This window comes from Eublepharis macularius, chromosome 12, assembly GCF_028583425.1.
Source record: "Eublepharis macularius isolate TG4126 chromosome 12, MPM_Emac_v1.0, whole genome shotgun sequence".
Lineage (NCBI taxonomy): Eukaryota > Metazoa > Chordata > Lepidosauria > Squamata > Eublepharidae > Eublepharis > Eublepharis macularius.
The window spans coordinates 67,727,329-67,742,789 of record NC_072801.1 but is presented as its reverse complement, the minus strand read 5'-3'; the positions used below and the strand labels follow the sequence as shown (position 1 = coordinate 67,742,789).

Below are 15,461 nucleotides of genomic sequence, written 5' to 3'. Positions count from 1 at the left end.
GCCTTTCTTGAAGACATATTATCTCTACCTTAATTTTTTTCAAATATGCAAATGTTCTTCTTCTTTTTTGAGGGGAGTTCCATCCATTAACATTCATTGAAAATATTTCTAGAGAGTTTTTGGGCATTCTTTCTTGTCTCTCTTACTACTTGGTTTGTTTTCCTCCTTGCTTTACTTTCTAGTCTTCACACCACCCCTTGCTTCATCTTTTTTTTCCGATTCTGACAATGAGCTTGCATCTTCTCCTCCTTTATTCTCCTCCAATTTCTGGTTCTGCAACAAGTTCTTTTGGATGAATGATTGAGCTTTATGTATCGAGTTAATATTGAATCTTTGACCTTTAAAGTTGAAAAGTAGTCCCTCTGGTATCAGCCATCTGTATTGTATACCATTTGTGCATAACAGGTCTGTCAAAAATCCATATTCCCGTCTCTTAATCCGTACCTCCCATGGGATGTCTCTTAGAACTGTTATCTCTTCATCTTGGTACTTCAGTGGAGTTTCTCGTGTTGCTTTAAGGATTTCATCTCTAATTCTGCACCTAACAAATCTTACGTGAATTTCCCTTGGCTTTTTGTTCTTCCTTGCAAAGGATGAGTTTACTCTGTAGGCCACGTCTATCTCTGTTTCCATTTCTTCTGACTGTGTATTTAGTGCCACTGCCAACATTCCCGCTGCCAACTCTAAAGTGTTTTCTCCTTTTCCCTTAACATTCTGCAATTGCAACAACGTTGCCGACTTCTCCATCTGAAGAGCTATCAATTTAGCTTCCATCGTCATTTGACTTTTTGTTATTCCCACTACCTTATCTTTTGTTTGTTGATTCTTCTCTTCTATATTTTGAACTTTACTAGTTAGTTCAGCTGCCTCTTTTTTAGCTTCTCTCATCTCAGTCTGGAACCCCTCAAATTTCTCATTCATGGTCTTTATTTGGTCCAATATTTGGGCCATACATACTTCAGTTGTCTGAACTGATGTTTGTGAGAATAATAATAATAATAATAATAATAATAATAATAATAATAATTATTATTATTATATTTTTTCCTTCTGGATATGTGCATGTATTTTTTTTCTTTCTCTCTCTTTGTTTTTCAATTTTTAACTATTGCTGGTCATTACATTGTTAACATCTGATTGGATTATAAAGCTGAGAAAATTTGGGACTGGATTAAACTCTTCAGTGAATTCTAAAGTGATTAACCCCCCCCTTCCCCCCCCTTCTCTTTCTTTCTCTTTTTTCTCATTTTGGCTGGTATGTGTGCTTTGAGCTTTCAAAATGGAATGCAGCCTGATTTAAACTGCGTAGTGATTTTTTTGTTGGCTACAGCTTCAAAGAAGGGAAGACCTTTATGGTAACAACTTCTGGGACATAATTGGGTGGATGAGTCCATGTTGGTTGTCTCTTTTAGAATGATACCTAAACACTGGCTGGGTGTTTAGATTTGATGTGAATATTTGGGAACATTGTGGTCTGTGAAATAATATTTTCTTTGCTCTTTAAGCTAGTAGAAACAGAGGAATGGAATAACTTCTGCGACTGAGTTGAGGGAAGATAGTAAAATAAAGAAGGGGATCTTCTAATTAAAGATGATGCCAGCTAAGGAAAAGAAAAAGACCATTTCAATTCACTCCTTTCCTCATTTAATCTACTTAAATAGAGATAGTAATCAGTTAGTTTCCTCCACTCAGGTCATCAAACACCAAATTTTCTGTGGAATCACAGAATTACTGAGCTGGAAGGGGTCATAAAGACCTTCTAGTCCAACCCCCTGCCCCAAGCAGGATGAGCCTAAAGCATCTCTGACAAATATTCATCCAGCCTCTTCTTGAAAACTGCCAGTGAAGGGGAGCTTCGGGTCCTATCCTCTGCTGCCAACTGGAATGGCTCCTTGCCCTCCTCCACTCGGCCGTGGAGAGTGCAGCCAAGTCACAGCTGACTTATGCTGACCTGTGCTAGGTTTTTCAAGGCAAGAGACTAACAGAGGTGGTTTGCCACTGCCTACCTCTGGGGCGGGGAGGGGGTTACACAGGGGTCAGCATCAGGAGTGTGATGATGTCACTTCTGGGGAACACCTGGAAGCAATGGCAAAAGTTCTAGAAATCATCAGAATCTCCATGATAATCATGCTCACAACAGCAGTGAGGTTTTTAAAAAAAATCTCCACCCTCACTTGAAGTGGTGGTGGGCCACAGAAGCTCAGAATGGGGCTGCCCCAAATGGGGGCTTGGCAGCCCTAGTATACATGACCTGGGGTGCCGCAACAGTTATTGCAGCATTCTAGGTCATGCGCACATTCCCCAAGCATTAGTTGTTTGTGGGTACGTATAGTCTCCCAGCAAATGCAATATCTCTCTCCCCAAGTGTCCATTAAGCATATCATGTGGTGTAAACAGAGATACTTTCATCATCCATAAGAAGCCATCATATCCATTTATTTTACCCTTTTGTATAGGGTGGGGAAGGGAAGGCAGCATGATATAACCCAGTCTTGTCAGATCTCAGATGCTAAAGCCAAACCAACAAGGGAACCACCCGGATAGTAATTGCAAACCAAACAGGTCTGGGAATACACAATAAGCCAACAATTCCGTTTGGAAATTATGGAGGTATGGTTGGCAGCAGCAGCAGCAGCAAATAGGAAGAGCGGTTCTATTTCTTCCTTTCTGCCATGGCCTTGGACCGGTACTTGGCTATCTGCCACCCCCTTCACTACCCACAACTCATGACTCAAGAGTCCTGCTACAACCTTGTCATTGCTAGTTGGATCTGCGGTTTTATGGGATACGTCATCCCAGTGATTATGATGTCCAAGATGTCTTTCTGCGGCCCCAACATCATCGATCATTTTTTGTGTGATCCAGGTCCTATTCTGTCCCTGGCCTGTCCCCCATTAGGAATGGCCCCCATTGTTTTCCAAATTAGTGCAAATGTTCTTATTATGAGCAATGTGGTTTGCCATTTGTGTTACTAAATACGGATCAGAAACATGGTTGAATCGGATTTCAAACCACAGTGAGGTGGGAGACCTGGAGAAGGATCCTTCTTAACATTTTAGGACAGGCAGACAATGCTTAATTCTGCTATTATCTGGTTCCAGATGGAGCTGGCCAATGGGAGCGCAGTTCAAGAATTCACTTTGCTGGAGTTTGGAGTCGGACAACAAGAACGGTTCCTGCTCCTCATTTTCTTTACCATTCTCTACATGCTCACATTGGCCGAGAACTGCATCATCATTGCATTGGTGGGACTAGACACCCACTTGGCCCGGCTTCCCATGTACATCCTGCTGAGCAACTTCTCCTGGCTGGAGATCTGTTACGTGAGCACCACGGTGCCCCGGATGCTGTTTGACCTGGCTTCCGCTCAAGGGATCATCTCATTCAGGGACTGCTTCCTTCAATTCTACCTCTTATTCTCTTTTGGCACCACTGAAGGCTGCTTCCTCTCAGCCATGGCCTTGGATCGGTACTTGGCCATCTGCCACCCACGACGCTACTCACAAACCATGTCTGTAAATTTTTGCTATGTTCTGGTGGCTGCTTGTTGGGTCCTTGGTTTCATGGCCTTTGTTGTCCCAGTGGTCATGATGTCCAAGCTGTCCTTCTGTGGCTCCAACACCATTGATCATTTACTGTGTGATACTGGGCCTATCCTGTTCCTGGCTTGTCCACCATTGGGCATTGCTCCTCTTTTCTTTCAGTTTCAGTGAATATTTTCCTTTTAGGTAATATTTTCTTTGTTATGCTATTTTATAGTATTGTAATTCTTACCCTGATGAAACCCTCTTTCAAAGGCAGTCGAAGAAAAGCTTTCTCTACCATTTCTTTCCATCTAGTAGTGGTAACTCTTTTCTATGGCTCTGTTGCAGCAATGTATGTAATTCCAGATGGAGAATATCAGTCAGAAGTCGCAAAGGCTGTAACACTCTTCTACACTTCCATTACACCCTTTTTGAACCCCATGATTTATTGCCTGAGGAACGATCAGGTAAAGGAGGCACTAGGCAGGTTGCAAAGAAGAAAAGTGAGATTTCTGGGAATAACTGTATAAAAAAAATTATGCAGTCACCTGTAATGAAAGTAGTAAAAGTAACCTTAATTAGTGCCAACTGTTCGCCAACAGGGCTGGATCAGCCCGCTGTTGGGTGCAGGATCCCTCCAGGGCACCTGGTGCCACCCCTGGCAGCTCCTCCTGCCTGTGGCTGCCTGATCTGTCCCCAAGGAGGCCAGAATGGGCCACTGCTGGTCGCAGGCACCAGCCATAGCACCTGCCCCCCCATCAGAGTGCTGGGGAGAAGCCAATGCCTGGCCCACCTGCCCTGCACTTTCTAGAGCCTGTTGTATTTTTTCCCACAACAGGCTTTGTTACGATTGTTCAATAAAAATAGATGCATACGTCAGTGCTGTTTGTTTATATTCTCTGGTTGTGGATAACTGCAATGCCTGTGTAGACAGATAAATAGAAAGATGTGTGGATATTTTTGTAGGGGATTAGTGACAAACTGCCCTCTTCACTCTCTCCAAGTCTAAATGCTCATGGAGTCTGTCTCCTCTCTCTTTCTTTTTGTTGTAGAAATGGATCTTATGGGGTTTTTTTTTATTGAATTTGAGGTCCCAAAAATCTGCTTTCAGGCTGTGAGAAAAGGTGGGAGTGGGACATAAAAAAGGAGCTAAATAAGTAAATAAAATACAGGCAGCCATTCCAGTTAAAAATGGCATGGCAGGAGCAGCTGATTTAGGAGGAAACAACTCTAAAGAGGCATTGGGAAAATGTATGGAAGAAAGGAAAGGAAGTTATTTTTCACGAGTGTCCCCCCCCCCTTACCAACATACACATAAGATTGCAAATGTACTGTGGAAAGTGAACTTCATAAAAACTCCATTTAGCACTCAGGGGCATAAAAATGGCCCAGGAGCAAGACAAGCCATTTGGCTAGTGCGATGCTGGCAACATCCCAGAGGCCACTCAGCTCAGGTGACTCTTGGCCACCAATGAGTCTCTAGGTCCGAAGCCCACCTGAACATTCCCACTAAGTATCTGCTCTTGACAACACTGATTCTCATTAAGATTCCTGGTCTTAATCTGAACTGATAGACACTCGGTTTATTGTTACCACTCCAGCTTATCACAGAGATGTAGAGATAGAACATCCCCTAGTATTGCTGATACAACATGGCAAATAAAACCAATGGGCTGGACTGAATCAGCATTTCTGCTAGCGAAAAAGGGAGGCCCATCCAAAAAGGGCATGCTAGCAATCATGGGAATGGCATGAACAAAACCCGTGTGGGGTGGATGCTTTAATGAAGAGGGGACTGACAGAGACTAAGCAGAAAGATGGCTGGATCCAACCCAATCTGTGGTTTGGGGAAGGTGGTGTAGCATTGCAGGCTCAGCTGCCAACCCACATGTGTAGTTTATGTGTGAACAGTCCCTGCCAATTTACCAACTCTATGCATAGGCTTATCTGTATTGCTGACAACTTTATATACACAAAAACTGAGCTTAGGAACTGTACACATTAGGGTTCCCCAACCAAATCTGGCCACCAGTAGAAGGAGGGATGGGACATGAGGTAGAAGGCTGGTTGGGTGGTGGAATCACAGAATCACTGAGCTGGAAGGCCATTCAGACCTTCTAGTTCAACCCCCTGTCCCTTGCAGGAGGAACCTAAAGGATCTCTGTCAAATATTCATCCCCCCTCTTCCTGAAAACTACCAGTGAAGGGGAACTTCGGGTCCTATCCTTTGCTGCCAACTGGAACAGCTCCTTGCCCTCCTCTACTTGGCTGTGGAGAGTGCGGCCGAGCCTCAGTTGACTTATGCTGACCTGTGCTAGGTTTTTCAAGGCAAGAGACTAACAGAGGTGGTTTGCCACTGCCTACCTCTGGGGCGGGGAGGGGGTTACACAGGGGTCAGCATCAGGAGTGTGATGATGTCACTTCTGGGGAACACCTGGAAGCAATGGCAAAAGTTCTAGAAATCATCAGAATCTCCATGATAATCATGCTCACAACAGCAGTGAGGTTTTTTAAAAAAATCTCCACCATCACTTGAAGTGGTGGTGGGCCACAGAAGCTCAGAATGGGGCTGCCCCAAATGGGGGCTTGGCAGCCCTAGTATACATGACCTGGGGTGCCGCAACAGTTATTGCAGCATTCTAGGTCATGTGCCGATTCCCCAAGCATTAATTGTTTGTGGGTACGTATAGTCTCTTCGGAATGTCTGCTGAATGCATCTAGGCAGACCAGCAAGTGCAATATCTCTCTCCCCAAGTGTCCATTAAGCATATCATGTGGTGTAAACAGAGATACTTTCATCATCCATAAGAAGCCATCATATCCATTTATTTTACCCATTTGTATAGGGTGGGGAAGGGAAGGCAGCATGATATAACCCAGTCTTGTCAGATCTCAGATGCTAAAGCCAAACCAACAAGGGAACCACCCGGATAGTAATTGCAAACCAAACAGGTCTGGGAATACACAATAAGCCAACAATTCCGTTTGGAAATTATGGAGGTATGGTTGGCAGCAGCAGCAGCAGCAAATAGGAAGAGCGGTTCTATTTCTCTCTTTCGGCTTCATCCTAGTCACCAGCATTGTCATTGGCCGGCGACAATTCAGGGATTCCCCTCCGCCCTCTTCCCTTCAGGAGTCCAGTTAGAATTGTGCCCGGAGGAAGTGTGATACGAAACGGGAATTGTATAATATGCCCGCATAATCCCGTCGGCACGTTTTGAATTTTCCAGATCTGGACTGGAGTCACCCCCCTTTTGACATCGTGACTTCTTGGAGACCTATCAATGAGCAACTTGCTCTATTCAGGACATTGTTCTTACCATAACGACTTGGACACAAGACAAAGAAATTTGACTGTATTTATTGTATTCTATACATATATATATTTATTTGCACTTTACACACTTGCACTTTTGTATGTATAAATAATTTCCAAACGGAATTGTTGGCTTATTGTGTATTCCCGGACCTGTTTGGTTTGCAATTACTATCCGGGTGGTTCCCTTGTTGGTCTGGCTTTGGACTTTATAGTAGGGAAGTATGTCGGAATTGGCAGAATGTTTCACCTACTCGGCGGAGGAAAGGGACTCCATTTTGGCTATGAATAAATCCCTGTTTGGCAGTGAAACCCCTATACCGATGGAGGATTGGACCACCCTTGAGTAGCTAGAAATGAAAAAATGCCGCATGCTGCTTAATGCAGCATCTCTGACAGATTATTCGATTAATAAATTCATTCCGAGAGGCTTACGCATGCATAAGCCCCCAGGAATGTTCAAGGACAATGAATAATTTACACAACGCTGGGCAGCTATACTGAATAAGTGCTCTTTCGACCTAATGTTATTGTTGATTAGAACGTCTAACTCAGAAGCAGACAAAATTACGGTAGAAATCACCAGGATGGAGGACCAGCTCAAAGCTAAGGTGACGCTGGAGGAGTTTGAGGCTCATAGGGCTGAACTCGACCGCACTATTGCGGAGAGCAAGGAGAAGCTGAAAGAACTAAAACTGAGAAAGTTTGAGAGGGACAGGAAGGATTACACCTCCGGGAGAATCTATACATGGAAGGAAGACTTCAATGCTAGACCTCGCAAGAGAGTCTCCTGGGCATGAAATCTCCAAACAGGTTCAGATTTTGAAACAACAGAACCCTCGGAAACAGATACTTCTGGTGACGAGGGCACCAGCACCAAAAGTCTGCGCAATCGCAATGTTTCTTACTCATTTAGGGGCACCCGGAATTTTTTAGGGAAGGGTCCACCACGTCCCAAGAAATCATACAAACCGAGGACTTAGTTTTTAACTTGTCCTCAAGGCAACTTACTGAGGTTGAGAGAAGGGTATTAAATAGGGGTTTTGGCTTTGTGCCTACACCCAGTTATAAACCTTTCAACATGAGACTGGATATTTATAAATTGTTTAGGCTTATAAAATTAAAGATTTTTTTTGGAAATTCTACCAATTTGACACCAGATACTAGTATCAGACCAAGATCTACTTTTTGCCCTTCTATTTCGGACTCTTCCATAGATTGTTTCGAGAGAGTTGTTCTCAGGGATATTGAGAATCTAGAAAGCCAGCGGAGATCTCACAGATATAATTTAGATCGTGGTGAATGGGAAGCTTTAAATTCTTTGAAGAATGACCCCAATATCGTCATTAAGTTGGCTGATAAGGGCAGGGGCATAGTTGTCCAGGATACTGACCATTATCGGCAGGAAGCGATTAGATAACTCTCGGTTACCTCCAACTACATGGTAATCGGGAGGGATCCGCTGCCCCAGATACAAAAAATAATTAGGATAGTGTTGAATGAGGGCCTGACACATAATGAAATTGATGGAAAGACTTATGATGGGCTGCAAAACAGGAGCCCTCGGAACCCCCTTGTTTTATCTCCTTCCGAAAATACACAAAGGGGGTATACCACCACCTGGAAGGCCAATCATCTCTGGCAGTAATTCAGTACTTGAACCTCTCTCGATATACTTGGATCGTTTTTTACAGCCGCTGGTGGGTCAGACGGAGGCATATCTATGTGATACCATGCAACTTATTGCTTCTGTGGAACAGTTACAGCTCCCCAATTCGGCTTATTTAATGACACTCGATGTTGTATCCTTATACACATCTATCCCCCATGAAGGGGGCAGGACAGTGGTGGAAACAGCTTTATTGACAAGAACATCACAGAGCCCGTCTACCCCTTTTCTACTTAACATCTTAGATGTGATTTTGGAACGTAACTATTTCAAGTTTGATGGGATTTTTTACTACCAAACTAAAGGGGTAGCTATGGGGTGTGCTGCTGCCCCTTCCATCGCCAACCTTTTTATGGCCCAATTAGAAAGGGATTTCATTTTAAATGGTGAGAATAGTCCTTACAGGGATTCCATCTTATATTATTGGCGGTATGTAGATGATGTCATAGCCCTGATTACTACTCAGGTGGTGGCGGAACAATTTGGCCACTGGATCAACACCATTAGCCACGATATAAAATTTACCTGGCAAGGGAGCACGGAATGCATTAACTATTTGGATGTCACCATTTTTAAGCTAAATGATAGGAAATTGGGGGTATGACCCTTTAAGAAGACTACGGATAGGTGCTCTTATCTCCATTTTTCCTCCTTCCACCCGCAGCGGCTGAAATATAATATTCCAGTAGGACAGTTTTTGCACCTCAAACATAATTCTTCATATATTGGTGATTTTAGTTCTAATTGCACTCGGATGGAAAGGGCATTTCTTAGTAGAGGCTATCCCCCGTCGTCTATCATTTCGGCAAGAAATAGGCACTCCCGGTGCGTGCGCGTGCGCGCGCTTACCCGGGTGCCTGGCTTTGCCCTCATGCACGGAGGGAGAGCGGCTGGCTTTCCCGGGCATCCGGGAGCCTGACGTGGGCGGGGCTTTAGAGCCATTATTGGCTCTGCCCGCCTTCCCCCTCCGTGCAGTTGCGGGCTGGCTCGTGAGGGGAGAGGACGTGCGGCCGCGTCTGTTGCTGGCGCTTGGGCCGCACGCCGAGACGCTCTTGGGCCAACGAGGCTTTGGGGCGGTTTGCCCTCCCGGTTCTGGGGACGGCTGTCGGCCGCGAATTCAGGCTTGCCGCTTGGGCGTTCGTCGCTCCAGCCCCCTCCCCCCTCCTTTTTCCTACCTGGGCACTGGGTTCTGGGTGGGTTGGAGGCGGCGGGGTGGTTGTGCGCCCCCCCTTGCCCGGTTCCGTTTTTTCGGCGTTTCGTCGCCGTTCGCCCCTCGGGGCCTGTCTCTGGGGTCCGTTAGGGAAGGGCCGGTCCCGTCGCCCATCTTGCCGGGCCGCTGCAGCTGGGCGGCGGCGCCTCGCCCTATAGGGTAGCCGCCCTCTGTGGGGTCTTGTGGGCACCCCCCCTCTTGCCACCCCCCCTTATTTCCCTCTGGTGGCTGTAGGGTGGCCTTTGCCTTTTTCCTCTCTCAAAAAAACAAAACAAAACCACTACATAAAATAAAAGAGAGAGGGAAGGGGACAGAGAGAGGGGGAGAGAGTGTGGGGGAAAGACTGGGTTAGGAAGAGGCTCACATTGGCTGTTCTAGTCACGTCTGCTGGGAGTTTTCGGCCGTGACCTTAGGGCACGATCTGCATTACTGGCCCGGGTATTATTGGTACTTTGAGTGGGGGCCTAGTGCCAGGTGTGTTGGTGGGCAATTGCCCCCCCCCGATTGTCATCATGCCTCCAAAAAAAGGGGTAGGCAACAGCAAAGGCAAGCAGCCTGCTAAGCGCCCCAGAGTGAGTGGGCCTCCCCCTGCGTCGTCCTCTGATGAGGAGGATTCAGGGTTGCTCCGGCAGGAGATTTTGGCCAAGTTAGCCTTATTGGAACGGGCCAAGGGGGTTTCTCCCGGTCAGGTAGTTCCCAACAGGGCCGGTAGGGCTTCTAAGAAGGTTTCCCGGGCCACTTTTCAGCGTGACGTCCTCACGCGTCTTTCTGTTCTGGAAAGTTCTACAGATGGTGAGATGAGCGGCGCGGATGTGCTTCAGGAGGACCTGGACCGAGTGGGACCTTCGGCACAGTCAGAGGATGACACAGCCGAGGTGTCGGAGGTTCCTCATGTAGCGGTGGCCGTGGAACAGGTGGAGCCCGAGGGTAAGTCCGCTTTGCCACAGACATCTCAGACATGGCCCTGGGGGCCTATAGGGACATCATGTGGTCCCACCAGCTGGGGATCTCAGTTGCCACATTCTTCTTATTCTAATCATCCGGCTTGGCCAGGAATTCCTGGGCAGCTGCAACCTTTTGGTGTTGGGCCATGGCAGCCTTGGGGTCACGCGCCTGTCCCGGCTCAACAGGGACTGGGGGGACTTGGTCCAGCCCCTGTTACGCCTGTTTCTGTACCCACAGCGCCTGCTTCTTCAGCCGCTGTGGGGGGTGGCTTGCAACCATTTGGGCAACCGGCGGCCTTATGGCCCCCCTATCTAGGGGGTCCTTATTATCAGCCCACTGCCTTGGGGTTGTTGCCCTACCGGGCCATGCCGTTTGGGGACGCGGCCCTCCCATTGGGAGACCACCTGACCCCTGCCACCAGGGACAAGATACTGCGTGGTGAGTTCGTCAACGTCTTTACTCTTCTTTTCCGGGAATTGGAAAAGAAGGATAAGGAGGACATGGATGAACGCGATAAGGAGAGGATGAAGAGGCGTAAGGTGGACCGATCTTGGTCCAATTGGCTGCCGGGTATGTTGATCTACGCCGGGGTTATTGCCCATGCGCAGCCTCACAGGGCTGCCCCCCTGTTTCAATATATTGACATAATATACAGGGGATATACGGATTTCGTTGGTGCTGCTTAGATGCAGTACGACGAAGAGTTCCGTATGCGTGCAGTCTCTGACCCTACCTTGCCGTGGGACCGCATACATCAGCAGCTTTGGCTGCAGTTGATGGCCCTGGCCAAGCCCAATTTGGGCGATAGAGCCGATAGTGGGCATTTGTTGCATAGGCCTGCCTCCACCTCTGGTACCCGTGCCTCAGCGGGGCAGTCGGTTCAGCCCCGGCTGCTTTGTTGGGACTTTGCCTATCAGGGCGTGTGTTCCAGAAAAGGGTGCGGGTTTAAGCATGAGTGCCCACGATGCAGGGGCCCCCATTCATTTCCGGCCTGCCCCCACCCCAAGCCTCGGGGTGGCGGGTACAGGCGCCCAGGTGGCGGCTCCGGACAAGTTGCTCCTGACAAAGGGTCCTTCTCCCATAAAACTGAAGGTTCTGGCTGAGGCCTTGCGGTCTTATCCTGACCGAGTTTCATCACGGTTTTTGTTAGACGGTTTCATTTATGGTTTTAGAATTCCGTTTCAGGGCCCGCGGGCCCCTTTCATGTCTCAGAATTTGTGTTCAGTTAAGGGTTTGGAGGACGTAGTTAGGCGTAAGATAGATAAGGAATGCAGGGAAGGGCGCGTCTTGGGCCCATTTGCCGCCCCTCCGGTGCCCAATTTGCGGGTTTCCCCACTGGGAGTTGTGCCTAAGAAGGCAGCTGGTGAGTATCGGCTGATACATCACTTGTCTTTTCCCAAGGGAGATTCAGTTAATGACGCCATTCCGGAGCATTTGTGTTCCGTCCGGTATACGTCATTTGATGAGGCGGTTAGTATGGTTAAGAAGAATGGTTGGGGTGCGGAAATGGCGAAATGCAACATAAAGTCAGCATTTTGTCTCCTCCCTGTGCACCCGGAGGACTTTGAGTTGTTGGGGTTCTCCTTTGAGGGCCAGTTTTACATGGACAGGGCGCTCCCAATGGGGTGCTCTGTGTCCTGTTCGGCCTTTGAGAAGTTTAGTTCCTTTTTGGAGTGGGCCTTGCGTCAGAGGCTGCGAAGCCGTGACTCCGCCCACTACCTTGATGATTTTATTTTTTGTGGGCCCCAGGGGTCTGGTCAATGTGCCCGTCTATTGGCGGGTTTTATGGCGTTGGCGGATGAACTGGGTGTTCCGCTGGCGCACGAGAAGACCGAGGGGCCCACGCAGGTGTTGACTTACCTAGGGATCGAGATCGACACGGTGGCGCAGACCTTTCGTCTCCCAGCAGCCAAAGTGGCTGATTTGCGTGAGAGGTTGTTTGCCATGCGCAGTAAACACAAGGTGACGCTTCGTGAGCTACAACAGCTCGTGGGTCACCTGAATTTCACTTGTAAAGCTGTGGCACCTGGGCACGCCTTTTTGCGACGCCTGTGTGAGGTCATGGTGGGATTGCGTTTGCCCCATCATAAGGTTAGGTTGTCTATAGGTGTTAGGGAGGACCTTCGGGTGTGGGAGGATTTTCTTGCCTCATTCAATGGAGTGACTTTATGGCGGGAAGAATTGCTACTGGAAGTTGAATTGCGGGTGGCTTCCGACGCTTCCGGGGCTTGGGGCTTCGGTGTCTTTTTTAGGGGACACTGGTGTGCTGAGCCTTGGCCAGCTGTTTGGCACGCTACGGGAGTCACTAGGGATCTCACGTTTTTGGAATTCTTTCCAATCCTGGTTGCGCTTTGGTTGTGGGGGGATGAGCTCGCCAACCATGTTGTCCACTTTTGGTGTGACAACATGGCAGTGGTGCACGTGATCAATTCCCTTTCTGCCAGGTCTCCCAGGGTCATGGGGTTGGTCAGGCCATTCACGCTCCGCTGCCTTCGCCTGAACATTTTGTTCAAGGCTAGGCACGTCCCTGGTATTGACAACGGGGTGGCGGACGCTCTGTCTCGCCAGCAGATGGAGCGCTTTCGCCTGCTTGCACCCGGCGCAGATCCCTCGCTGTCTCCAATGCCTGTGGAGTTGTGGAGTCTTGGAGGGAAGAAGTGCACAGAGCCATCCGTCTAGCCATCGCACCCAGCACGAGAAGAGCGTATGATCGCGCTGTGCGTCAGTTCATGAGCTTTCGTATCGAGGCTGGTTTGGAGCAGAGCTGGCCCATTCCGGCTGAGCACCTTATGCAATTCTGCGTTGCAAGGAGGGCTGGCGGCCTATCTGTTAGGTCCATTCGGGGGCTCTTGGCTGCCCTTGCCTTTATTAGTAAGGCTAGGGGAGTTCCGGATATGACCGGTGACTTCAAGATTCGTAAGATGCTTGAGGGTTGGTCCCGGGAGGGTGGTGCGCGGCAGGATGCCAGGCAACCTATTTCACCAGCCATACTGAAAGGCTTGGTGGGTGCCTGGCAGTCGGTTTGCCGATTGGGCTATGCAGCGGTGTTCTTCCATGCTGCGGCGCTTACGGCCTTCTTTGGGGCTCTCAGGGTCGGTGAGTTGGTGGCTCAGTCTCGCTTGGACCTCTCTCAGCGGGCGCTGCTACTTCAGGATGTACAGTTCGTGGGAGAGAAAGTCTCCTTAAGGATCCGGTCGTCCAAGACTGACCAGCATCGTAAAGGGTCGACCGTTTGGTTGGGCTCTTGCGCTGATGCCGAGTTGTGCCCGGTTAAGGGATTGCGTGCGTATCTCAAGAAAAGGGGAGAGGGCGAGGGTCTTCTCTTTCGCCATTGCGATCAGTCACCTCTTACCAGGTATCAGTTCTGGTCTGTCACTGGGCGGGCCTTAGCTAAGTTGGGCCTGGAGGGTTTGGTACCCATTCTTTCAGAATTGGGGCGGCTTCTACCGCCGCTGCTATGGGTTACACTGATGCGGCTATTCGCAGAGTGGGGCGGTGGCGTTCGGCGGCTTACCGGGGGTATGTCCGCCCTCTGCCTGCCCCGAGGTGAACTGTGTTTGACTGTTCTTTCTTTTAGGTGCTGTGGTTCGCCATGGGAGGTGTCGGATCCTCATCTGCGGGCACAGCATGGTCTTCTGGGCTGCCCATCAGGCCAAGAGGACCCACCTCGGATCCCAGCTTGGCCTCAGCCGTTGGGCCCAGATCGAGTGGCAGAGCCGTCGGGGCCTACGTTGTCCGGGCCTGTTGCCTCTCCTGTTTGAGGGGAGGTCTGCCCCTCCGCCTCATTTTTTAGTTATACATTTAGGGGGTAATGACTTAGGTTGGGTCAAGGGGAAGGCTCTTACGCTGCAAGCGCAAGCGGACCTTCGGTTTATTCTGAGCCGGTGGCCAGGCGTTCTTATTATCTATTCGGCCATCCTCCCCTGGCGGGTATGGAGGGAGGCTTTGGACCACGATGCTGTTGAGCGGACTAGGCGTAAGGCCAATAAGGCCATATTTAAGGCTTTGGATGAGGGCCTGGGGGTTTATTTGCCCCATCCTCAAATTAGGGACACGTACGCTGACCTCTTTAGGGGGGACGGTGTGCACCTGTCCTTTAAAGGTAATGAGATCTTCCTTACGGATTTGCGACAAGGGTTGTGGTTGGCCCTGCAGGAGATGTGGGGCGTTAGGGCCTAAGCAGAGGCTTGGCCCTAATGGTGGCAGGTTAGCTGGGGTAGGTAGAGCGGGCTGGTGAGCACCCGGTGGCACATCCCCATTGGTGGGGAATGGGGGTCTGTCTCGGATCGGCTGGCGGGCCTTACGGTTGCCAGCTGAGAGGGCAGACTGCCCTTGGGACCCCCCGGAAAAGGCATTACCTCGGGCCTTACGGCTGGGGTGCATGGCGCTTTAAAGGGGGGAACCATTAGCCTGGTCGGCTGGGTTATAGCCATGCAGTGGATGGCTTGCGCCTAGGGCACGGGGTGCTCGCCCATGCAGTACGAGGAGCTGGTCACAGTGACCCCCTTGCTCGAACTGTACCGCTAGTTTCACCCTTGCCGTTAGTTAAGTCTTAGTTCAAGTGTTCATGTTGAATTGGTCAATAAAAGGCCCTGTTTCACCCAAGCCTTGTGTCCATCTCTTCTTTCCGAATATGTGGGCAAATAGGCACTCCCGGTGCGTGCGCGTGCACGCGCTTACCCGGGTGCCTGGCTTTGCCCTCATGCACGGAGGGAGAGCGGCTGGCTTTCCCGGGCATCCGGGAGCCTGACGTGGGTGGGGCTTTAGAACCATTATTGGCTTTGCCCGCCTTCCCCC

General features: G+C 49.2%; 1 pseudogene; it reads left to right on the top strand.

The window, feature by feature from the left end:
• The first annotated feature begins 3,101 nt into the window (after positions 1 to 3,101).
• LOC129339604 (olfactory receptor 11G2-like) lies at positions 3,102 to 4,054 on the top strand (annotated as a pseudogene).
• The last annotated feature ends 11,407 nt before the right edge of the window (positions 4,055 to 15,461 follow it).